This window comes from Poeciliopsis prolifica, unplaced genomic scaffold (assembly GCF_027474105.1).
Source record: "Poeciliopsis prolifica strain line A6 unplaced genomic scaffold, Auburn_PproV2 SCAFFOLD059, whole genome shotgun sequence".
Taxonomy (NCBI): domain Eukaryota; kingdom Metazoa; phylum Chordata; class Actinopteri; order Cyprinodontiformes; family Poeciliidae; genus Poeciliopsis; species Poeciliopsis prolifica.
The window spans coordinates 2,526,269-2,552,077 of NW_026562434.1; the positions used below are offsets into that span (position 1 = coordinate 2,526,269).

At 38.4% G+C, this 25,809-nt stretch overlaps 1 pseudogene; it reads left to right on the forward strand.

Annotated features, from left to right (window-relative positions):
* LOC129379580 (NACHT, LRR and PYD domains-containing protein 3-like) overlaps positions 1 to 25,809 on the forward strand; it is a 132,259-nt pseudogene that overhangs the window by 87,706 nt on the left and 18,744 nt on the right.

Genomic DNA, 25,809 nt, shown 5'->3' on the forward strand with positions numbered 1-25,809 from the left:
TGACCGTCTGCAGACCAGTAAGAGGATTTCTAAAGAGATTTGAAATGATAGATAAACATTTGCTGAAATTTGAAAAGGTGGAATCACATTTATGCAAAACATTTTGAGAAGTCATGTAATCAAATTGAAAAGATGGTTTTTCTTTCATATCTGACTTTCTTTATTGTGTTAATTTAGAATATTTTGCTGCATTTTGTCAACATCAACTTAAATCTGGTCTGAAGGAGAAGTTCCAGTCTGTGTTTGAGGGAATTGCTAAAGCAGGAAGTCCAACCCTTCTGAACCAGATCTACACAGAGCTCTACATCACAGAGGGAGGGACTGGAGAGGTCAATGATGAACATGAGGTCAGACAGATTGAAACAGCATCCAGGAAACCACACAGACCAGAAACAATAATCAGACAAGAAGACATCTTTAAAGTCCCACCTGGAAGAGATCAACCAATCAGAACAGTGATGACAAAGGGAGTGGCTGGCATTGGGAAAACAGTCCTAACACAGAAGTTCACTCTGGACTGGGCTGAAGACAAAGCCACCAGAACATCCAGTTCATATTTCCATTCACGTTCAGAGAGCTGAATGTGCTGAAGGAGAAAAAGTTCAGCTTGGTGGAACTTGTTCATCATTTCTTTAGTGAAACCAAAGAAATCTGCAGCTTTGAACACTTCCAGGTTCTGTTCATCTTTGATGGCTTGGATGAGAGTCGACTTCCACTGGACTTCCACAGCAAGGAGATCCTGACTGATGCTACAGAGTCCACCTCAGTGGATGTTCTGCTGACAAACCTCATCAGGGGCAAACTGCTTCCCTCTGCTCTCCTGGATAACCACACGACCTGCAGCAGCCAATCATATCCCTCCTCAGTGTGTTGGCATGGTGACAGAGGTCAGAGGGTTCGATGACCCACAGAAGGAGGAGTACTTCAGGAAGAGATTCAGAGATGAGGAACAGGCCAGCAGGATCATCTCCCACATGAAGACATCACGAAGCCTCCACATCATGTGCCACATCCCAGTCTTCTGCTGGATTACTGCTACAGTTCTGGAGGATGTGTTGGAGACCAGAGAGGGAGGAGAGCTGCCCAGAACCCTGACTGAGATGTACATCCACTTTCTGGTGGTTCAAACCAAAGTGAAGAAGGTCAAGTATGATGGAGAAGTTGAATCAGATCCACACTGGAGTCCAGAGAGCAGGAAGATGATTGAGTCTCTGGGAAAACTGGCTTTTGATCAGCTGCAGAAAGGAAACCTGATCTTCTATGAATCAGACCTGACAGAGTGTGGCATCGATATCAGAGCAGCCTCAGTGTACTCAGGAGTGTTCACACAGATCTTTAAAGAGGAGAGAGGTCTGTACCAGGACAAGGTGTTCTGCTTCGTCCATCTGAGTGTTCAGGAGTTTCTGGCTGCTCTTCATGTTCATCTGACCTTCATCAACTCTGGGGTCAACCTGATGGAAGAAACACAAAGATCTAAGAAATCCTCATTATTTAATAAACTTAAACTAAATTCTCTCCATCAGAGAGCTGTTGACCAGGCCTTACAGAGTCCAAATGGACACCTGGACTTGTTCCTCCGCTTCCTCCTGGGACTTTCACTGCAGACCAATCAGAATCTCCTACAAGGTCTGCTGAAAAAGACAGAAAGTAGATCACAGACATATAAGAAAACAATTCAGTACATCAAGAAAAAAATCAGTAGGAATGTGTCTGCAGAGAAAAGCATCAATCTGTTCCACTGTCTGAATGAACTGAATGATCGTTCTCTAGTGGAGGAGATCCAACAGTCTCTGAGTTCAGGAAGTTTCTCCACAGATAAATTGTCTCCTGCTCAGTGGTCAGCTCTGATCTTCATCTTAGTGTCATCAGGAAAAGATCTGGATGTGTTTGACCTGAAGAAATACTCTGCTTCAGAGGAGGTTCTTCTGAGGCTGCTGCCAGTGGTTAAAGCCTCCAACAAAGCTCTGTAAGGACATAAACTGTTAATGCAGTTATTTTTGGTAGAAATATAATAATGATGAGGTAAATATTCATGTTTCAATTTATATATTCGTGCATTGTCTCTTTTTTGCACAAAAAAGAAACAGACTTCTGTCAGCAGCTGGACAATGTTACATATTAAAGCAGCAAAACTCCTCCCCTGTTAAAAATAAAACTGGAATAATAAAGTCAATTGTGGAATTTTATGATACTCTTTCCAACCTCCTTGTTATCTGTAGTTCAGTCCTTCAAGGCTGGAGTTGCATCTGTAGAATGCACTAGTTCACAACAAATGCAGAGGATGTGTAAAATAAAATAGTTCCTTGTCTGTCCAATGAAAGCATCGTTTATGCAAAAGAACAGATTTGGAGGAATTGTTTAATAACAGATTTTCCTCCCTGTCTCCTCCAGACTGAGTGGCTGTAACCTCTCAGAGAGAAGCTGTGTGGCTCTGTCCTCAGTTCTCAACTCCCAGTCCTCCAGTCTCAGAGAACTGGACCTGAGTAACAACAACCTGCAGGATTCAGGAGTGAAGCTTCTCTCTGCTGGACTGAAGAGTCCAAACTGCAACCTGGAAACACTCAGGTAAAATGTTCTGAATCCTGGTAAAGCCAGATTTCTATCCACTAGCTGCTAGCAGAGACTGCCAAAAGCATTTGACCAGCCATCCAAATATTCAAAAATCAGTGTTGCAATAACTTAAATGGTCACATGTGTATGAAAGTAAGCACCTTGGCATCTAAACTGATTTTACAAACATTTGTGAAAGAATGGGTTGCTTTCAGGAACTCAGTGAATTCCAGAGTGGAACTGTGATAGGATGTGCTACAAGTACATGGTGGGTGGTGCAGGGGGTGGGTGATACAATTATTATATGTGTTATCATTCTTACATTAGTAGTTTATGTTATTATTATTAGTTTTCCATTTAAAGGTTAGTTTGGTTTTTTCTCTCCCCAGTGAGAAAAGGAATTTGCTAAAGTGTGTAACCTATTTAACATCGAGCATGTTTGCAGGTAGGCTTTGGAAAATAAAACTCTGTTCATTTTCGGTGTTTCTTTTCTTGTTATCAGGATAGTCCCGCTTTCTGTTTAAGCAAATAAAAAGACCAGCTCTGAAACAAAGGGCAGAACACAGAACGCAAAAGACTGGTTGAAACTTATAGATGTTGTCTGTTGTTCTTTTCTTTATGTTGGTTGAAAATAATACCTATCAGGGGTTTTATGTCCTGGACAACTGAGAAACTATTAATACATAGAAATTGAATATTTGGGAATTATGATAACTTGAACTTAAGGCTGAGCAACAGAGTTTCTTAGAAAAATATTCAGATTTTATTTTCTGGTTCTAAAGGCTCATCATTGAAGATGATACAATATGAAGACATACTTTATTTTGTATTACTATTAGCTTCAATAGCTCCTCTGCTCTCGGCTCACATACGGAGCTGTCGGCTAGTGGAAACACTCAGCCCCTCCAGTTTCAAACTCTTTTTTTTATTAAAGTAAGAGTCAGAGAGTTAAACATAATTTTTTGACAGAAAAAGGAGCTACGTCTATGAAAGCAATGTGGCCAGTTTTGAAACTTTTGATTTAAGGAACAATGCAGTTTATCATGATTCAGTTGAAGTAATGAAATGAACAAACTGCAATCTGATTTTTGTTAGTGTGTTTCTTCCTATTGAGCAGGGAAAGTAAAAAAATGTGTTACATGTCTTTTGCTTTCAGTATTTACTTAGTGGAGGGTTTTTTGTTTGTGCTGCAGAGTTACAGATAATAGCTAGCAGCTAAAGGCTAGCTCCTCCTTCAGAGGCTCTAATGGAGCCTGTGCTGTTGCTCCTCCTACAGTTTGGACTGAACCATTGTTCTATGAATGGAGGGGGGAACCTTAAAATTAATTCTTATTCTTTTCTTAGATAAATTTACTTTGTTCTTCCTTTGTATTGCATTTTTCTATCGATATTGTTTAAATTCTAAGGTTTCTTTCATGATTTATTTGGGGGAATAATTCCAAAATTCTGGGGTCCGGACCCCCCCGACCCATCTGGGATTTCCACCTATGTCCATTCAGGTGAGCCTGTGTACAGTTTGAGTGAAAAGAGGTACAGGTGATCCACACTTCAGAGATTAAGCAGTGGCAGCAGGAGGCAACATGTAGATTCACCAGCTGTGTAATTGGTCCATTCTCCTGGTTTTAAATACATCAACTATAAACCTATCAATAGGAAGAAATCTGCTCCACCAGGACAGCGAAACACTCAGAGCAAAAAAGACTCTTGCTATCCAGCTTTGTAAAAAAAAAAAAAAGAGCATTATTGCAGATGCGTTAGGTTGCTTATGTTTCTTATCTTTACTGTTTCTTATATTATTTAAAGGTGAGGTGTTTATTGTGCTCCAAGGAGTTGGGGTACAATAATAACACAAGCATTAGCCTATTCACTACCCACTTCCTAGTTCCACAAGCACTTTCACTGTCCTCTGCCTGATTAAGCTCAGGCCATTTAGTCACAGAAAAACATTATTATACAACATGCTATATCACATGACACTACTTTTTTGGGAAAAATACACGCAGAGAATACATTCAAACAATATTTTATTATTCACATATGTATATACATAATTTATGTAGACAAATGATTGCATCCTACACCTTTTGTGACGTCATTCCCAAGAGCAATAATAGACAAAAATTCAATGCATCACGTGTTAAGATACAGCTGGCTGTGATTATACACCTGGCCAGTAGGGGGTTTAATGAGCACATGAAGCTTCAAGAAATGAACCCTTTCTCGAACCAGTTGGCTCAAGTGGTTCAATGCCTCATGAGGCTTCATTTCACCATCACTACAAAAAAGCATTAATTATTTACATCTTGGCTGTTAGATGCAGTCTTTTTAAGTGCCTTTTAAATAATCTATTGCTATTTCAACATACAAATATACAGTACAGATCAAAAGTTTGGACACAACCTTCTCATTCAATGGGTTTCCTTTATTTTCATGAATATTTATAAGGCAAGAAAGCCACTTATTAACCTGACAGGGCACAGCTGTGAAGTGGAAACCATTTCAGGTGACGACCTTGAAGCTCATCAGGAGAATGCAGAATGTGCAGAGCAGTGATCACAGCAAAAGGTTAAGAAACTACAATATAAGCATGTTTTCAGTTGTTTTACACTTTTTTTGTTTAGAACATATTTCCTTTCATAGTTTGATGCCTTCAGTGTGAATCTACAACATCAATAGTCATGAAAATAAAGGAAACTCATTCAATATAAAGGTGTGTCCAAACTTTTGGTCTGTACTGTACACATCTTAAATATGATTATAAATTGCTTCACTTAGCTGTGCATTTTCTCAAACTTATTAGGCTTTTTTAATTAAATGTACAGTATTATTTTTCTTCTATTGTAATATGTCCTTACTCTACAGTCTCCTATTAGTTTTTTATTTTTTGTAATGAAATGGTGGTGTGGAGGTGAGGCAGGCGCTTGGAGACCCAGGGTAGCATGAGAATAATAAAGATTTAATCAAGACAAAACAGGTACAAAAATCCAAAAGTCCCAAACTCCTGGCAGTATAGCAGAGCAGAATACAGAGGCTCAGCACTAGATTTACGAAGGACCGGACAACGGACTGAGAGTAACATTAGACAAGAACCCGATGAGGAACGAAGGACACAGGTGGGGTTAAGAGGTAATCATGGAACAAGACACACCTGGGGAATAATCACAGGGAAGAGATTGGAGACTCAGGGAAACAGAAAACTCAAACACAGAAAAACACGGAACATGACATCTTAACCTTTTCTTGAATATCTGATTCTTCCATTTACCTTAAACTTGTTGCTGGTAAACCTGAACTCCCTGCTGGGGAACAATGAAGGATGTTTCTGTTCTGATTTATTATACATGTGACAAATGTTGCTTTTTATTACTCACAGAAACAAAATTAGAGCATTATTACTCTTTCATCTTATTGACAGGTTAATTACAATTTATTAACATTTTTTCTCACATTAAAATATCCAGTTCAAACCTTGGTCTCTACCTCAATGTTGTCATTTTCTCATCATGTGATGAATTGTGTGTCTGCAGCTTATCAGGCTGTTTGGTCTCAGAGGAAGGCTGTGCTTCTCTGGCCTCAGCTCTGACCTCCAACCCCTCCCATCTGAAAGAGTTGGACCTGAGCTACAATCATCCAGGAGACTCAGGAGTGAAGCTGCTGTCGGCTGGACTGAAGGATCCACACTGGAGACTGGAAGCTCTCAGGTATGGAGGAACCTGCTGCAGGAACAGAGAAGGTCTGATAGAGGAGGAAGAGGGAGAAATGTCTTTAGTCAGTCTGCTGGGAAACATTTAGTTTGAAGATTAATAGTTAACTTGTTGCTCAAAGGAACAGTTTTGTCTGTTGCTGTTCAGTTTTCCATCTCTGAATCCAAGTAGTTAAAAAGGGAAAGATAAGATCTGAGATTATCTCTGCTTTGCTTGACGTTGGTGTTTTTCCTCAAACCAGCTCTGATGTTGTTATTCAGACTAGATTTCCACTGGACTCTTTCTGTTAAAACTGACACTGGATTCATTTAGATCATAAAGGATTGTAATATTTCTTTTGCCTCCTTGTTGTCTGTTGTTCAATCTTTTAAGACAGGATGACCATCTACAAAATGATTCAGTTCACAATAAAACTCAGCATAAAAATATGTGAAATAAAATGTTCTTTCATTCTTTCCAAGAAGAACATTCTTGACTGGAAATAAAAATAAATATTTGAGATTTGCTGTATAACATATTTTTCTCCCTGTCTCCTCAGACTGAGTGTCTGTAACCTCTCAGAGAGAAGCTGTGAAGCTCTGTCCTCAGTTCTCAGCTCCCAGTCCTCCAGTCTCAGAGAACTGGACCTGAGTAACAACAACCTGCAGGATTCAGGAGTGAAGCTTCTCTCTGCTGGACTGAAGAGTCCAAACTGCAACCTGGAAACTCTCAGGTAACTCTGGGCTCTTGACAAATTGATGCATCTAAGATGCAGAAAGAAGCATAATTACACATCCATCCATCCGTCCGTCCGTCCGTCCGTCCGTCTGTTCAAACCTTGGTTTCTACCTCAATGTTCTCATTTTCTCATCATGTGATGAATTGTGTGTCTGCAGCTTATCAGGCTGTTTGGTCTCAGAGGAAGGCTGTGCTTCTCTGGCCTCAGCTCTGACCTCCAACCCCTCCCATCTGAAAGAGTTGGACCTGAGCTACAATCATCCAGGAGACACAGGAGTGAAGCTGCTGTCGGCTGGACTGAAGGATCCACACTGGAGACTGGAAGCTCTCAGGTATGGAGGAACCTGCTGCAGGAGCAGAGAATATCTGATAGAGGAGGAAGAGGGAGAAATGTCTTTAGTCAGTCTGCTGGGAAATATTTAGTTTGAAGATGAATGTTTCGTTTGATAATTAAATATTTAGACACCTCATCTGGAGGTAGAGAGGCGTCTAAATATTTCTGGAACATTCAGAGATCAAATCTTTGATTGTTGTTGAATCTTTGTTGAATGTGATGCAGCTTCTCCTTTTTAATGTTTGTATGTCTGGATATTACAGTGAGGCCACAGCAGGTTTTCAGCAGCAGGGCTGTTTAGTGTTTCATTCCTTCATCTGTGTGTGGGAGTGTGGATGGATCAGGTATCCAGGTGTTGATCAGAGTTTAGATTGATTGTATTTTAATGCTGATTATTAAATCAGGTTGAGCTTCCAGAAATGTTTCCTTAGTTTCCTGATGTCCTTTTAGGCTTCAGTGAGTTTCTTCAGGTTGTTACTGAGGGATTTCCTTTCTCCTCTCTGTTGGAGCTTTTCCTGTGTTTGGAGAAATGAGTTGTGCTGCAGCAGCACCAACTGTCCTTCCTACATCCACTGCAGTTTGCAATCCAGATGTTGGACTGTTCCTGTCTCAGTGGAGGACAATGTGTGTCTGAGAGACATGTAATGTCCATGTTTGCTGCTGAAAGAGACTGATGGTCTGAGCCCCCTCCTCCTTTCAGGGTGGAGCCTGCTGGAGGCAGATTCTTGACTCCAGGTCTGAGGAAATGTAAGTGTGTTTTTCATCTGATTCATGACAACAAAGCAGCTCACATTCAACCATCTTCAAACTGTCACATCACTCATTCAGGAGTCAAAGTGTCAATAAATGATCAATAACTGCAGCTGGATTGTGTTTGTTCTCCATCAGATTCCTGTCAACTCACCATCGACACAAACACAGTGAACAGAAAACTCAAACTGTCTGAAGACAACAGGAAGGTGACATGGGTGATGGAGCTTCAGTCATATCCTGATCATCCAGACAGATTTGATAACTGGCCTCAAATGCTGTGTAGAACTGGTCTGACTGGTCGCTGTTACTGGGAGGTCGAGTGGAGTAGGAGTTTATATATCAGTGAGTTACAGAAGAATCAGGAGGAAAGGAAACAGTAAAGACTGTAGGTTTGGATATAATGATCATTCCTGGAGTCTGAGATGCTGTGATATTTATGGTTACTTTGTCTGGCACAATCAGAAAGAAACTCATCTCTCCTCCTCCTCTGTCTCTAACAGAGTAGCAGTGTATGTGGACTGTCCTGTTGGCATTCTGTCCTTCTACAGAGTCTCCTCTGACTCACTGATCCTCCTCCACACCTTCAACACCACATTCACTGAACCTCTGATTTCTGGATTTGGGCTCCGGTCTTATGGTTCTTCAGTGTTTCTGAGCTGATTTGAGTCTAAAGAGTCTAAAGTTTTTCCTCCTGTCAGAGAAACTCTCTCACTGTTGAGCAGATAGTTCAGTCTCTACAATCTATTTCTTGGTGAAACGATTCTGATTGAGTCCTTGGAAACTTTTTCTTCTTCCAGTCCTTTAAAGATGAAAGCTGGGATTATTCCAGGATTATTCCAGGATTATTCAGGATTATTCTGGGATTATTCCAGGATCCTCATGTTTTTCTGTTGGTTTCCAGTCAAAGCTTCACACTGAATATCAAGATGTTGTCAGATTTGAATATTAAATCTTCTTTTTGTAAATTTGCTGCAGTTTTTCTTCATGTTTTAAATAAAAAGATTTTTCTTCTGTATTGGTTAATTTGCTGCTCATTCTGTTCTTTTCCTGTTCAAATTTAAATATTTGCATTAAAAATATTTTTTCATCAACTCTGCCTTTCAGAAAGTCCTAATTAAAGTAAAACATTCCCATCCCATGAAGGTCAGAGGTCAATGCTTTGAAGCATAAAGTGGGAAAATCTTCATATTTTTTGTTTCATTCAGAACTTCTACCTGAAACTCAGAACCTGCAGAACATTTTTGTCTTTGGAGAAAAAATCCCAGGAACTGGAAGATCAGAGCAGAATGAAAACTGGAGATCAGTGTTGGACAGAAAAGGTCTGATCGCTGCATCTCTGCTATATTTTACATCTGATAACAAAAGTAAACCTGTGTTTAGCTGAGAATAAATCAACATCGATATGACCCGCCACGGCGCCAATGTGGGCCACACCTGATTCAACCAAAAAGTGGAAAATAAAGGATTTAATTGGAAATCCCAAAACAGTAAAATCAGCAGCTGGTTGTGATTAAATGCATTTTGTTGCAGAGGTTCAAACTTCCTGATGGTGACCTCTCCTCATCCCTCGCCTTGTCTGGCCGCTTTTAATCCACACTGCAGTGTTAGACTGGAGCTAATCTCTCAGATTAAACAGATTAACACTGAGCTGCAACAGGAACCAAACGTCTCTCCTCCAACTTATTTCACTGATTAATAACAAGGTTGGATAAAAACATTGAGCTTCTCATTCCTTAAAGAGTCATGAAGAAAGACTCACCCTGTAACTGCAGGAAAGAAGTTAGAAAGTTTAAAATAGATGGAAAAAACTTTGTAAATATATTCTAACAAGTGATTTAATTTTCTATTTTTTATATCTTTTAATGTTTAAAACTGTATAAAAAAGGTGTAAATGGTTAACTATAAACCAATGAGCCAATTTTAAATCTGATTAATTGACACAATAACTGAATAATCAGCAGAATAATCAATTCATTGTCAAAATTATCTTCAACATTGGGTCATTTAAATACAGGTTTGTTGAACCAAATTAGTTTCCACCAGTTAATTGGGGTTTTTACTGGTTATTCTGCCAGCTTGAATGTTTCACTGCAGTTTATTTTGTTCCTGTTGCCTCCAAGCTGAACGTTGATCCCATGAATGTTTCCCCTCATGCAGAACCTGAGCAGAGACATTTATGACCTTTATAGAAAGAGAGCCAAGAGGTGGAGGACCGGCTGCTGGTGTCGCCGTCTCACGTTCTGATGTCTCCAACCAAACACTCCACCCTCAACATCAACATTTAAAACATGCTGCAGCAATGCAGTTTTCCTACTTTCCCACTTGAAACAATCTAGTCTGAATGTTACATACATGCATCGATATGAAGATTTGGGATGAAATATTGATGTATTGACTGATTACGGATATTTACACTTTTAAATTTGGTCTAAATTTATCAGGAATTTGGTCAATTAAAAGTGTTCATCTAAAACACTTTTAAATCTCATTTAATCTGATTAAAGTGATTTTTACATCAGTTAATTGAACTGATTTTGCCTCATTTATCTTGTATATCCAGTAAATTCATGAGCAATTAAGAAAGAGCTAAATTATTATGATGTCTTTTCTAGAAAACCCCTCAAAAATCTTCCATTGGCTCAGTAAGTCTGTAGTAGTAAGTGTCTGTAGTGTAAGTGATTGAAAAACCCAACAAAAAAATGCAGATTTTCCATGTGAAAGCAGGTAAAGTGTAGAAACAGGAGCACTGACAGTCTATCTGCTCAGGAGGATTGTTCAGCCTCCTGTCAGAACAGTGATGGTTCAAATCTTCACTCTCCACTTCGACCACTGGACCAGCAGCAGGTCTTTGGCTGCAGAGCCTTTCAGAAACATCTGAACCAGCTGTTGAACTGGACCATGTCCTCTTCGGGGTCAGAGGTTGCAGGACTTGATACTTGGTAGAGTGAAGTTTTCCTCCTCATCTGATGTTGTGGAGTTGGAGGTCTGATCTAGATGGACGTCACAGAGAGGCTCTGGTTCTCCCTCAGTGGCTGCTGGGGATTCAGGTTGTTCCTTCCTGGACTTTAGCAGTTGTGTTGGTCATGAGCAGCAGCTGGATTGGCCTCTGGATTGAACTCAGCCAGCATTTGGAGCTCCAGAGCTTCCTCTGAAAATCCTTCATCACGACCCGTCGCCTGGTCTGATGGAGGCAGCAGGCCTTTGGCAGGAAATGGTAGGAAGGTTTTCACTGTCTGTGGGGCTCGACAAAGCCTAGTGGACAGGTTTTCACAATAAGACAACACAGGAACAATCTTTTGTCTATTTCATTTTCAACCTTAGTTGGTGAGATTTGACAAAAATCCAATATTAAGTGGTCAAAATGTGAGTCACGTAGAGAAAGTGCAAAGGATTGAAGCATCTCAACGTCAGCAAGTGTGAAAGAAGGGGCAGTTACTGCCTGAGGCCTCTGGGCAGCTAGCTTAGCAGCAGCATCAGCTCTTGCATCATCATTGGAAACCGAGTCATCCAGCATCCTGTTACCAAACAGAACCTCTATTCATTATTTTACCCATCTACACTGTAAATTATAACATATTTATGTGAGAACGATGGTGAATCAACTGAATTTGGTCCAGATTTATTTTTGTGGTAAAACTCCAATTAAAGGAAGCCTAGTAAATGTTTGAGTTCATTGTAAAGTCCAATTTTAAGTTTAGTTTAAAACAGTAAGTGATAAATCTGTTTCCAATGGATTTAATTAATCCAAAACATTGTGTAGCATATTATGTGACATTGAGGATCAACCAACAAAGCATCCCATGATGCATTTCATCAAATTTTCATACATTATATTGTGCATTATCTCATAATAGAAGCCATTTGCTATTTCTAGTCAGTAATTTCCAAGAAAGAATTTAAAAGCTTCAGAAGCTTTGACTTTAATTGTTTTGTTTTTTAAGTAAAGAGGAAGGAATGGAATCTAAAGCAGCTAGAATGTTGGTTTTATTAAAAGTGTTTTATGTCAATATAAAAAGTAATTTATACAAATAAATCCCTTATTATTCTACAAAGTAACTAAAATATTTAAAACCCATTTAAACTGTTTTATTAATCTTTAATATGTAAATACTAACAATAAAAATAAATGCTCAGTTATTACATAAACATCCATTTGTTCTATCAAACATGGCAGGTTTTTTCTTTCTTCCTAAACTCTGTGAAACTCAAAGGGAGGGGTGATAACGATGAGGTTTGCTATGGAAACTGAAGGGGGAACAAATCCAGCAGGTGGGAGGAGCTAGGAGGTGTCAGTCTCAGACAGGTCAAAGGTCGACTGTACGCAGTCCTACTTCCTCCTTACACTGTTAGAATCAACAGAGCAAAATATCACTTTAGTTGCCAAAGTATGAAAAATTAAAAATTACCATCCTGAAGAAAAACTAAGATCTCAGATCATCTCATGCAATATTCCTTTAGACACTTAAGCTGTTTAATCAAACACTAACTAAATTTAGTTTAGTGAACAATATTTACCAAACACAAAACACACAAACATTCACTCCAACATGAAACAGACAAATAGTCAGAATTTGGAACCAGTCAAAATTTCATCCCAGTCAATAATTTTCAGTCAGTCCTCATTTTGTCTATTTTCTCAGATTGTAATGATCAAATTTACTGAAGCTTCAAGATTGTCTGATTTTTCTCCTTTTAACAATATATTTTAATGTTTGTACTGAACTCTAATCTACAGGATCTTTTTTTAAGTGATGTGTTCACAGTCAAAGCAGAAACCTCAATATAATTTGGAATCACAGCAACAAATTGATCCAGTTTCTGCTGAAGCTTCACTAATTTTAGGTTTTGTTATAACAAATAGTTCCAGGAAAACAAAAGGTCTTTTTCACGTCTTAGTTCAAATGTATCACAGCTCTATTTTATAAGAATTTTCTTCTATTCAATTTAAATGCCACAAATATTATCTGGTTTACCAAAATGTTATAAACACTGCAGTATTAATGATCTCTGATTGTTAACCCTGAAAGATGTTTTGTTTATTCCCATTGTAATATGTAACTACAGCATAGATCTTCAACAAGGAGAACAAAAATAAATCTCAACCATCTGAGGGTCAAATTTGTTATTTCATTGCAGAACTAAAGTGATTGCAGTTTCCCTTCACAGTTTCTCAATCTGTGGTTAATGGGCCCTTAGAGGATCATTAGTGTTGGTCCTTCTGTTCAGGACTTAGAATTAATAGGATCAATTGAAAGACTTTCTCTATTTATCAAGCATAAAAACTATTGAAGTCATTCTTTCTCGCTAAAGAATTTATAAACATGAACACAGTTAATAAGCCAGCAGTCTTCATGCAGTGGCCGTGTGTGTGTGTGTGTGTACGTGTGTGTGTGCGTTGGAAAATGTTGTTGAGAAGGACATTTTGTCAGAATACACACCACACTAGAAGGACATTTTGAATTAACAGGACTTGAGCGTGTCCTGCTAATTTTGACTAAAATCTAATGTTAGGGTTAACACCTGTTAAACATACATTAACAAAGACAGAAAAGACAAAAGAGTTAGATTCTTTTTCACTCGCGAGGAGAACGGACAGAGATGTGCTTCAGTTACAATCTCCTACCGCTCTGAAGCACATTTTGTCTGCTCCTCTATTTTATTGTTTCTAGGATCCCTAATCACAAGGACACTGTAGATCTAAAGGGAGGGGGCAAACAGCTACAGCGTCAAATGTTATTCACTAACTAACACACAATCATTCTGTACTAGAAAATGTCCTTCCAGGCACAAAGATTAATAAAATATGTAGTGATCTTAGCAATGATGGTTTTATTGGAGGCCAGCAACTCAACCGAAGCAGAGCTCTTCACCAAGAGGTAAACCTGCAGGAAGATTTTGTTTCTGCTCTCTGTCAGTGAGGCCTTCTGAGAAAGGAATCAGAGTAAATCAACAATACAAGAAACATTCTTAATTCTATAATGAGATTAACTTTAAGGAAAGCATCAATTAAAGATACATTATAAAGATCAATGAGAATAACAAATAATTGATTAATAATATCACAATTTCTCCAACATTTCCCCCTGTTTATCAAATATTTGTTCTAATTCTCATATCCTTCCTAAACAGCCACTTCAAACAATTTTCAACTAGGAGTTCATTTTTAAGAAAGCAAACATGTTTACATTCAAGGTTTATACTCAGTCCAAAACTTAGAATCAGGAACACATCAAAAGAGTCCTCATCAGAGCTTTCTCTGTCAGACTCAGGTTCTCTCGCCAATAAAGAATACATCGGCATCATCTGGTTCCCCATGGGCTAAATTGCTGTAGTGATGAGACTATTAAACAAAGAACGCAGGCAAGGAATACAACAGCATCCACACAAGGTTAGAATGGCAGCAAAGACTGCCATCGACACTAAAGCAGAGGACACAAGGGTTCGGTTCTTTCCAAAAACATTCATCCAGTCGTCCCACCTGAAAGTATTCACTCCAGAGAACTCCTTCATCTTACCATTAAGGGTACGGAGCCCCTCAATGGCCTTCGTCAGGCTGCCATCAGCCGCTGTGTTGTTGGGTAGAAAAGTGCAGCATCTTTCACCAAAGATTGCACACACTCCCCCTCGTTCAGCCAGCACCATGTCAAGTGCAATACGGTTCTGGAAAGCCATCAGTGATGTAGCGGCCAGCTGCTCATGCACCGCCTCGAAGCCTGCCTGTGTCCAGTTGCCCAGTTTTTGTACATTGTAATGGATGTAGTTGATTCTGTCAACGTTTTTGTTTAATGTACACCACCAACAAATTGTGGACTCAAATCCTGCTGCAATTTGGTCGGCCAATTTATACTCATCTGGTACACCACGGGGAACACCAATGGCATCGATGTATGTAGGATCATTGTTCCTCCAGGTCAGGTCTCGCTTCTGCAACTGACGTCACTGCTGAGGCACAACATCAGTTAAAGCATGAATTAGATGATCAGCAGTCATTGGATAAACAGAAACAGGCAATAATAAAGAAATTAATGCAGACATCCCTGTTACCTTCCTAGGTAATCTATTAAAAATTTTGTCACCACTGCACCACCACCAGACATCTGCACGAAAGACAGGGTTAAATTCATTGTTCACAGAGAGAACAGTCCAGTGTTAAAACATCATTTGTCATACATCAAGTTTAATCTCTGTATTTTGCTGACGTCATGCTTGCCCAGCAGACTAAAAAAAAAAAAGATAATAGAACTAGGTGGAAAACATACCTGAATACTCATCCTCATTCTGTAAACAGTGTTACAAGAAAACATTTTTATTCGTGACGTGAATTGTTCCCAGATGAAAACACAAAATAAAAACAAAAAGATATATTCACTTGTTATTTCATTAATGTGCAAGTTCGTTCTGCTCCTAAAGACACTACAGGGTTGTGGACAATCTTCACCAGTTTTGAGACGGAAAAACTATTTGGTTTAACCCCCTTTGTAACCTGGACTTTGCCCTGTAGGTCGGTGAGCGTCTTGAGCTTGCTTCCCAATTACTTTTGAAATTAAATTCCTTTTTGCAGTGTGTTAAATGTATCCAAGTTGGCTTTTCCGCTGCATCTGGGTTTTTAGTGAAATGTTCAAACCATTTAGAAAAGCATCAATTATTTCTAAACAATACTTTTGTCCTTCACTGTTATTCAATTCTATGAAGTCCATATGCATTACTTGAAATGGATATTGCGGAGTAGGAAATTTTCCTCTAAGTGATCTTAGATTGCCCTGAGAGTTATGTTTGCACATATCAAACAGGTCCTACAGAATTTTTTTTAAATAAGAAATAAATCCATAAGTAGTGTAATGTTGATGTATCCTACCATCCCCCCTGTTGAGACATGCGAAACGCCATGGCTCAATATTGCAGCCCATTTATACACATCTTTTTCTTGGTAAAGTAGGTTCAGTTTCATATAATTTTCCAATTTTGCTCCATTTTTTTTATCCATAAATCCTTTTCATTTTGAGGACTTAATTGTTGCATGTCTCTTAAAGTTTCTTTCATAAATTTAATTTTTACGTCCACATGTAATACATTTATCTCTCCCTCAGCTGCTTTTTTTTTTTTTTTTTATTATTTTGTCTTCGAAAGCATTCCCTAGGGACACCTTATCTGTCCCTGCAGTGTGCGCCGCACATTTACAGATTGCTAGTTGTTTTGGTAGGTGCACGACTTGTAATAATTCTTTTAATAATTCATGTGATGTTTGTTTTTAATGGGTGAAAAAGAACTATAGGAGCTCTAACTTCTACTGCCATAGAAGCAGCAACTACAGCTCTCACACAATGTGGTAAGGCACATGCTACACTATCAAGTTTTGAAGAAAAATATGCTATTGGTCTCATTTTATCACCATGCTGTTAGACTAGCACCGAGGTCATGACATGACCTTTACAATCCACCATCTGAACAAAAGGGTTTTTTTTATTGATAATCTGGTAACGCTAACGCAGCGCTTGACACGAGGGCCTGTTTTAGTTTGCAAAGTGCTTCTTCTGCTTCATCCGCCCACAACAAAGAAGACATTTTAAAGATCTTTTTTATACATTAATTTATTCAGAGCTGCCACAATTTCTGCATAATTAGGCACCCAGTTTCAACAATAGTTAGTCAACCCCAAAAAGGACATCATCTGTTTTTTTGTTTGTGGTTTTGTATGGTTTGGGAGCTTGGAGAATTGTCGTTTTTCTATCCTCCGCTATGGTTCGTCCTCCTTCACTCAAATTATGACCCAAATATTTTACTTGTCGTTTACACAGTTAAAGTTTATTTTGTTAACCTTATGACCTTCTTTAGCTAAATGTTGCAGAAGCGCTAAAGTGTTTTGCTTACAGGTTTCCCTGTCTGGAGAAACCAATAAAACATCAACTATGTACAACAAACTTGGCTCCCTCCTGGGGGTTGAAAAGTTGACATACTTGCACTCATTACTTGAAAGAAAAATGTAGGGCTTTCACAGTAGCCTTGAAGTAGTCTGGTGTATGTGTATCTTTTCCCTTCAAAAGTAAAAGCAAACCAAAATTGGCTCTCTTTCTCAATTGGTATTGAGAAAAAGGCATTTACTGATGTCTACAACCGTGAATACTTTTGCATCTGATCTAAGAGAATTCAACAATGTGTGTGGATCAGTCACATGTTTTGTGTCTGTGTACAGATAGGTCACAGTTATCTTGGCTGGGGTGACCTTGTTGAGTCTGGCTTCATAGTTCCTATCAGGCCCAGGAACTGTTTTGAACCAAAGTGTGACATGCAAATCATCAGGAGACATTTGATCCTGTAGGGCAGAAATGGCTTTATGCCCCTCTGCCAGAAGTGTTTGTGCAGTGTTGTGTGGGGGTTTGTTGGGCACATCCAATGAATAAAAGTAATACAGTTCCCTGTGTCCCTGGACAACAAAGAAATCCCCTTCTTTTATTCCTGTAGCTGATCTTGACATTTTCACCACAAATATTTTACCCCAAGAATGTTTTCTCTACATGTTGTTCTACATGCACCTGTGTCACAGAGGAAATTTACAGGTCTGCCATTTATTAGGAGAGTTATTTCAGGTCTTATGCTGTCCATAGAAAGTAAATCCTGAAGATTTAACTGGACCTCTTCACTCCCCAATTTCTCTGATCTTAATCATGCTGACTGTCCTGTGTTTTTTGTTTTCTTTTTCTCGGGCAATTTCTGGCTAAATGTCCTTCCTGCCCGCAACACCAGCACCCCGAGTAACTGTGCCTGTAGTTTCCTCTCCCACGTCTCCCTTTTAAACCTCTAAGGTTCTGACCTCTGCCCCTAAAGCCTTCTCTTCCTCTCCTGTCCTCATAAAACACTTGTTCCTCATCCTGGAAAAAGGCTCCTGGAACCTTTTCCTTTTCTTTTGTAATTTCTTTCTCCCCACTTTCTCGTTTTTGCGCTACTTCTAACCAAAATTGTACATCATCATACCCTTCCTCGTACAATTTTTATTTGAATTTGTTTTTTTTTATCCTGATCTTTAATAACTTTCCAGTTATTTGATTTTAGACTGTCTGTTGGCTTAGTTTTACTTATTCATTTCCCCATTTTTTTTTTTTAATTTAAATTTGGACCAGTTTTTGCCAACTCCTAGGGAGTCCTAGAAACTGGAGATCTGATTCAGTAGGCCAGCAATTGAAAAGACCTGTTGTGGTAACTCTCACTTCAACTCTTTCGAGTGGAGAGTTCTTGCCTGTGCATCCACAAGAGGTTTGCTGCTCACAATCCTACTGTTTTACATGAGATAAAATACCAAGTGGTATTTATACCTCCAATCACGCTCACATACACACACTTTTTTTTGTTTCACGGATTTGAAGCGCTTGTTATCGCCGTCCATTTAACCACGGGTATTCGTCGGGCCCCGTTGCCCACAACAGGTGGGGTTCGTAAGATCTCAAACCACGTGAGGTTGCAAAACCCCGAACCAGGTGAGGTTTGCAAGTCCTCGTCCCAGTAGGGTTTTACAAGACCTCCAGCGAGGTAAGGTTTACCAACCCTTATTTTCTAGTTTATTTTATTTTTTTTTTTTGTCTTTTATTTATTTTTTTTTATCTCTTACATACTGATACGGAACTTAAGCGCCTGTTTTCGCCGGACTCCGCAATCCGTTTAGCCTGCAGGTACTAGTTGAGCTACTGTTACTGCTCACAATAGTACAATTAGTAATTGGGCTGCTGTTACTGCCCAAAACAGTGCAGGCATTTTGTTGGGCTACTGTTACTACCCACAATAGTACAATTGTTATTTGAGTTGCTGTTATTACCCAGAACAGTGCTGGTATTAGTTATTTGAGCTGCTATTACCCAGAACATTTCTAGTATTAGTTGGGCTGCTATCATTGCCCACAATAGTACAATTGTTGGTTCCCCAGAACAGGACAAGGCCTCCAGCCTTGAAGCACCAGGCTCCGTTAGCCTATCCACGGATTTTGTGCATTACTTTTACCTGTTAGAGTCTAGAATTGACAGGGTTTTCACTTGTGCGCGCAACAACCTTCAGTCAAAGAAGAAGTCACTCTTCTCTCACACAGAAGAATGACTTACTCTCTAAAACGTCATTCGCCACTTTTTAAAGAAGAATCACTCACCCTCTCTTGTCTTTCCCTGGAGTGTCGTCAACCTTCAGATCCCAGCAGGCAGGCCGAGCCCAGTCCTTTAACAGGTTCTCTTGCCGTGCACACGGTCTTACTGGGGTCCGCCACACCTGCCGGAATCTTTCCAGTATATGACCTCCGGCTCGAAGGACCAAAAATGTTAGGGTTAACACCTGTTAAACATACATTAACAAAGACAGAAAAGACAAAAGAGTTAGATTCTTTTTCACTCGCGAGGAGAACGGACAGAGATGTGCTTCAGTTACAATCTCCTACCGCTCTGAAGCACATTTTGTCTGCTCCTCTATTTTATTGTTTCTAGGATCCCTAATCACAAGGACACTGTAGCTCTAAAGGGAGGGGGCAAACAGCTACAGCGTCAAATGTTATTCACTAACTAACACACAATCATTCTGTACTAGAAAATGTCCTTCCAGGCACAAAGATTAATAAAATATGTAGTGATCTTAGCAATGATGGTTTTATTGGAGGCCAGCAACTCAACCGAAGCAGAGCTCTTCACCAAGAGGTAAACCTGCAGGAAGATTTTGTTTCTGCTCTCTGTCAGTGAGGCCTTCTGAGAAAGGAATCAGAGTAAATCAACAATACAAGAAACATTCTTAATTCTATAATGAGATTAACTTTAAGGAAAGCATCAATTAAAGATACATTATAAAGATCAATGAGAATAACAAATAATTGATTAATAATATCACAATTTCTCCAACATCTAAAAATGTAGAAAGTTTTCTATTGGTCCATTAAGCCCAAAAATGCAAAAAAAAAAAAAAAAAAAAAAACCAAAACAAAACAAGATGAACGTTTAATTCACATAAACTTGATTTTGTGTATAATCTGTGTATCACCACAGTGCCCTTTTTGGCAGGTTTGTGTAATAGCAAGCTCTCATGAATATTCACGCAAGGTCTGATTTTGATTGGTTGTTTGCTGGAACGTCCTGCTAATTATTACAATGTCCTTCTAATTCATGTGTTTGCTCATTACACTGGGGATGAGTTGGCAATATGATTACTTTGTGCTATAAAACTGAATATAACTTTTATAATTTTATAAAAGTTAGTTGGATTCCTGAGGCCAACCTTTTGACAAACCTAAAAATATACAGAAATTAACATATTTTGATCAAATATTGTTAATTTGAAATATTATGAATAATAAATGTGTGGAATATACGCATGGATTAAAGAAATATAAACCACAAGAGAGCCATTTTTTCACCAAACTATTTTTGCCACTCCACTGATAACATTTTGTTGATTCTGCTCTGCTCTGTTCTAGAAACACATGTTGGTATTTTGTGTAGCTATTGTTAAGAATTAAAGAGGAATAACTTGATTTAGCTCATAAATTTTTCTCTTTTGTCTCAGATTCTTGAGTCCTGGTGTGCGCAAGGAGAAAGAGCAATCATACAACATCAAACTTCAGATATCTAGAGCTTCATCCAGAGAATTCAATGCATACAGAATGTTACAATAAGCATCTCACCCAGAAATCAAAAGTCCACAAAAATTACAAATAGAAAATAACTTCAACGAGTTGAAGAGAAATTCAAAGATGCATCTTTGGGAATCACTCAGCACAAAGAGATTTGAATTCTCTGTTGCAAACGAAAACTTTTATAAGACTGTGTATTTAGATCTGCCTCTGGGGCTCTTTAGCACGAGATAATAAAAGTAATATTAAAACAGCACCCACAAAGGAAAAACACACCTCCTAATGCATATATTTAAATTTAGAGAAAGGCACAGTCTTATTAAAGTTTTCGTTTGCAACAGATAATTGGAATTGCTTTCTGCCCGAGTCCGCGATTAACGGAAAATGCATTTTCTGTGCTTTCTTTTTTTCTTTCAACTCGTGCAGTTATTTCTGTTTTGTCACGTCTTGGACTTTTAATAATCTGGGTGAGATGCTTATTGTAACATTCTATATGCATTGATTTCTCTGGATAAAGCTCTAGATATCTGAAGTTTGATGTCGTATGATTGCTCTTTCTCCCTGTGCACACTGGGACTCGAGAATCCGAGACAAAAGAGGAAAATTAACGAGCTAAATCAAGTTATTCCTCTTATAATTCATAACGATAGATAGATAAATAGATAGATAGATAGATAGATAGATAGATAGATAGATAGATAGATAGATAGATAGATAGATAGATAGATAGATAGAAATTCCACTTTTGAATGGAGCTCTGTTAATAATAAAATGCTAAATGGTTTTTGTATATGCATTGCAATCCTGTTTTGTTCAACTAGGTGTAGTGGGAGAGACACATCTGTGCAGCATTGACTTTAGTTTTTAAGGTTAATAATTGTTCCATGAATTTCATTAGAAGAACGGTGTGGTTTTATAACAAGGCCTGAATTAAATATGTTAAAAAATTACCACAGTTACACTAGTAACAGTAATTCTGACTGGTTCAGTAATCAGAAGATAAAACAAAGTGAGCTTTACAGACAGAAAGACTGACAAAGAGAGCTAGCATTAATGTTACTTAAGTGAGATAAATTACAGTGTCTGATCTTTGCAGACAAGCAGACAAATATCTGTGTTTCCATCAGATGAGCCCATGTCAAAGCAACAACAAGGATCCACTGTCAGCTGGTGCAGAACAATGGGTGGGTGAATACAGCAGAAATTAACTTAATGTTTTTAGACATATTTACATCATATCATATCCCTGCCATACCTGTACAAAACAACACTGTTGTTTCAATGAATTTATTGGAACTATTAACAGTACATTTTTCAAATAAAATTTTACATTCTTGTCTCAATATATATTTATTGGACTCAGTCTTCATATATCACCTGGATACTTACTGATAATGTATAATTAATTCAGTAAACGGAATTAATTATACAACTATAATTAATTCCGTTAATCCAATAAAAATATATATAAATATATATTTATTGGACTCAGTCTTCATATGTCACCTGGATACTTACTGATAATGTATAATTAATTCAGTAAAACTGAAGAAAAAAATCCACAAATGCAGAACAGTTTGTATTTTCAGTCAAAGTTTATTTTGAAAGCAACAATAGATGAATTACTTAAACAGTTGTTTTGGAATTTTTCATAAATCTAAGAAACCCAGAAGAATGTGATAAAGTGAATATTCACTTTATCATATTTTGCCATCCTGAGCAAGCACATTGGCAACAGTGGAGAGGAAAAACTTCCTTTTAACAGGAAGAAACCTCTAGCAGAACCAGACTCAGGATGAGTCTGGTTCTGCCTTGACCGCTGGGTTTGAGAAACAGTCACATTTCAAAAATCAGTATGAAACTCAATTTACATGAACTACCGACATTGTGTCCTTTCCACTGAAGCTCCATAATGTAAACTATCAGCTTTCAGGCATGAAATGCTAATGCTCCGTTATGCGAGCTTCCAAAACACTGATGCTCCATTAAAGAAACTGTCAGCTTTCAGGGACAAAACATTGATGCTTCATAATATTTGTGATTATGTGAAAGAATACATGGTTCCAAGCATTTGCGCTGTCATTCTTGGCACAAAGTCCTCTTCACAGCTGTTATTTTGTTGTGTAGAAAATATTTCACAGCTTTCCAATTTCTCCCATTATCCCTAAGGATCTGATTGTCGTTCAAGCATCTCTCACAGTCTGCTTTCCCAGGGACCTTCATTTCTTTTAGGGAGTCCTTGAAATGGTGAATGAGAATCTTTTTTTCTGCCTCCGTCCATTGCCGTTTTGATTTTCCTGTAAAAAAATAAGAGAAAAGAATGAATAAATTGATTAATAAGAATCACCAACACCAAATTTAGGAAATAAAAGTCAAGTTTTTTTTGTAGACAGGATATTATGGAAAGGACTGAATAAACATACCCTTTTGACTTCATGGACATGATGCCTTTTTCCTGCCCTCAGTCGCTTTGAATGATGCAGTGATCAACCTTGGAAGTTTCTGAAAAAATATATGTGGCAATGAAAAGTTTACATCAGATTAAAACAATATAATTTAAAAACTTCATTAAATGCAGATGTTTTTCTTTACCACAGGAGTGGAAAAATTTACCTTTTTGACCGTTGTTAACCGTTCCCTCAGTTTGGACGTCTGCATCTGAGTCACTGGAGTCCATAGCTGCAACAAAATGTTTTCAAAAAATATTTAAACACATTTATTTTTTGCTAACAAATTGCATTATTTAATTCAATAGAGACATATTTTAAATTTTTTACTTACAGTTTATGTCTGGTGTAATCTCTTCTAGGGATTTTCCTTTAAATTTGCTCATCCCACCTTGGAGAGCAAAAAGAAGTTTGCTGACTTTTGCCAGTTGGAGTGTTTCTTCAGGCAGTCTGTAAAATTCCCTGTGGGTTTCCATGTCATGGCCCATGAATGTTGCCAGCTGGTCTAGTTCATGGTTTTGTAGGTTTAAGAGTTGTGAAACTGTAGCTACATGCTTCCGTAGTTTGGTTGACGTGAGATTCTGTGGTTGTTGAGCTCCACAGCTTTCTGCAAACCGTTTTAAGCTGTCACATCCACGAATGCTCTCTTGGGATCTGAAAAATAGACAAGCAAAAATGTAGGGATTGGTGGAGGAGATTCCAGTCTCTTCTCTCGTTTTAATCAGAAGATCCACAGACTCTTTTATATTTGTTGGGAACAGCACAGGCACTTTGCGGCCCCTTTTCCCCCGTATCTCTACTCTGGTGAGATTCTCACAAAGTTTTTTTTCAAATGCTGAAAGGCTCTCCAAACTTTATCGTGCTTACAGTATGTGCTCCTTTCTAAATATGTCTGGAGTTCTATTCTTGAGACTTCTCCTTTCACGACGGTGATTGAACAGTATTATCTGTGTCAGAGTGACTTGAGAGAGTTGACTCCATGAATGTTGTGTTGGCTGATCATTGAGATTTATTTTGTGGACTATCTCAAGGTTTCTCAGATGGTCCTGGAGCTTTTTGAAGTCTTCTGACAAAGGCAGTATTTGTGGCATATTCCATTTCTTCTGATACAGTGTTTTCAGGGCATTAGAAGAAACATGTGTTGACCATTCCAGTTCAATTAACTCGACAAATTGCTGTGCTTTTGATTTTAAATCAAGATTCTCTTGACGCAGCGCCTCTCCTTGCAAAATACATGACACTTTCACAAGAGAATGCCTCAGTTTCAGTGCAGTTGAGGGCACTGTGAACCTGTTGGAAACTGCATTAAAGCCTGTTTTACAGTCTCAAGGACTGTGTTGAATTTTCCTGGACAGATAAAGTCCTTCAAAAAGACAATGTCTTTAATATTTCTTGCTGTCAGAACAAGTCTGGCAAGTTCCCTCATCTTATTTCTGATGTCTGCTCGATGCCGTCCAACTTCTCCATTTTTGAGGAACATTCTCTCACCCAGTGAAATAATAAGGGAGTCAGCCTTTACTAATTGAGTTAAATTGTCGTAGTTCATTTCCTGGAGAACCGTCTGAAGTCCAGTGGAAATCACAGTGTCCGTGGGCAGCAACATGGAAGAACTTGCCTGAACACTTCTTGTGCCTTCTTTTGAGCGAAGTTTGCAGTACTTATGATGTCTCCAGAGATCTGATTTGACATACATAGCAAAGCAAAACTTGCAAGGCAAGTAGTCGGATGCAGCTGCTGGATATGTTGCCTGCCGTTTTGGAATGATTTGTCCTTTTCCAGACTTTGTAACAGAACAATTGTGTTGGAAGTTTCCCATGTTTCTTATTTTACTAAAAAGCAAGGACTGCTTTTTTGATCCTTGCTTTTGTGCAAGCGTCTTGGCCACATCAGGTTTGTCTGAGTGCCTCTGTTTTAAATGTCTTGTTATTTTTGAGTAAAGCTTCTCACAGTAAAGACAACAGATTTTCTTGTCATACACACGTTTATGTGCAGTGTTGGTTGACATTTTAACTATGATGTCAGTTGTCGAAGGTGATTTTCTGTGGGGTACTTCAGTTCCACTTTCTTCTCCCCTGGTGGTTGGTCATCATCCTCTGACATTTCCTGAGAAAGGGAACCTTGTTCTTGAGTCATTAAACCCTTTCTTACCTTTCCACAATCAGAAATTCCTCTTCTGTTGTCGGAGATGAAGGCAGCAGGTTACTGGGAGCAGTGTCAGCCAGATTTGTAGCCATACTCTGGTTGTTTGTGCCATCAGAGGATCAACACTGAAATTTGTTGAATGGGATCCATCCTGTATGTAATGATAACAAAAAGTAGTGAATAAATGTCTATATCAAGTAACAATAAATATATTTGGGCAGTGGAATACAAAGTAAGACAAAATCTCCACTGGAAAAGATATGTAGTCTCTTACATGAAATGATCATTGTATTGCTCTACCCTAAAGTAATTAAAAGAATTACTTACTTTATTTTGATTCTCAGACCCAGTGTTGTTTGTGATTTCAGTATATTCTACCTGATGTGTCAAACCTGTAAACAAAGTTAATCAGTTTTCATGAGTTAATAGGATTTTTAGCCCACAGCATTATATGGCATATTTAAAGCAATGGTACTCACACATGAATGCCTGAAGGGCTTCTTCAATGGTGGGACGATCTTTAAGTGATGTACTCAGCATCTGGGAAATAATATTTGTTTGGCTGCTCCATTT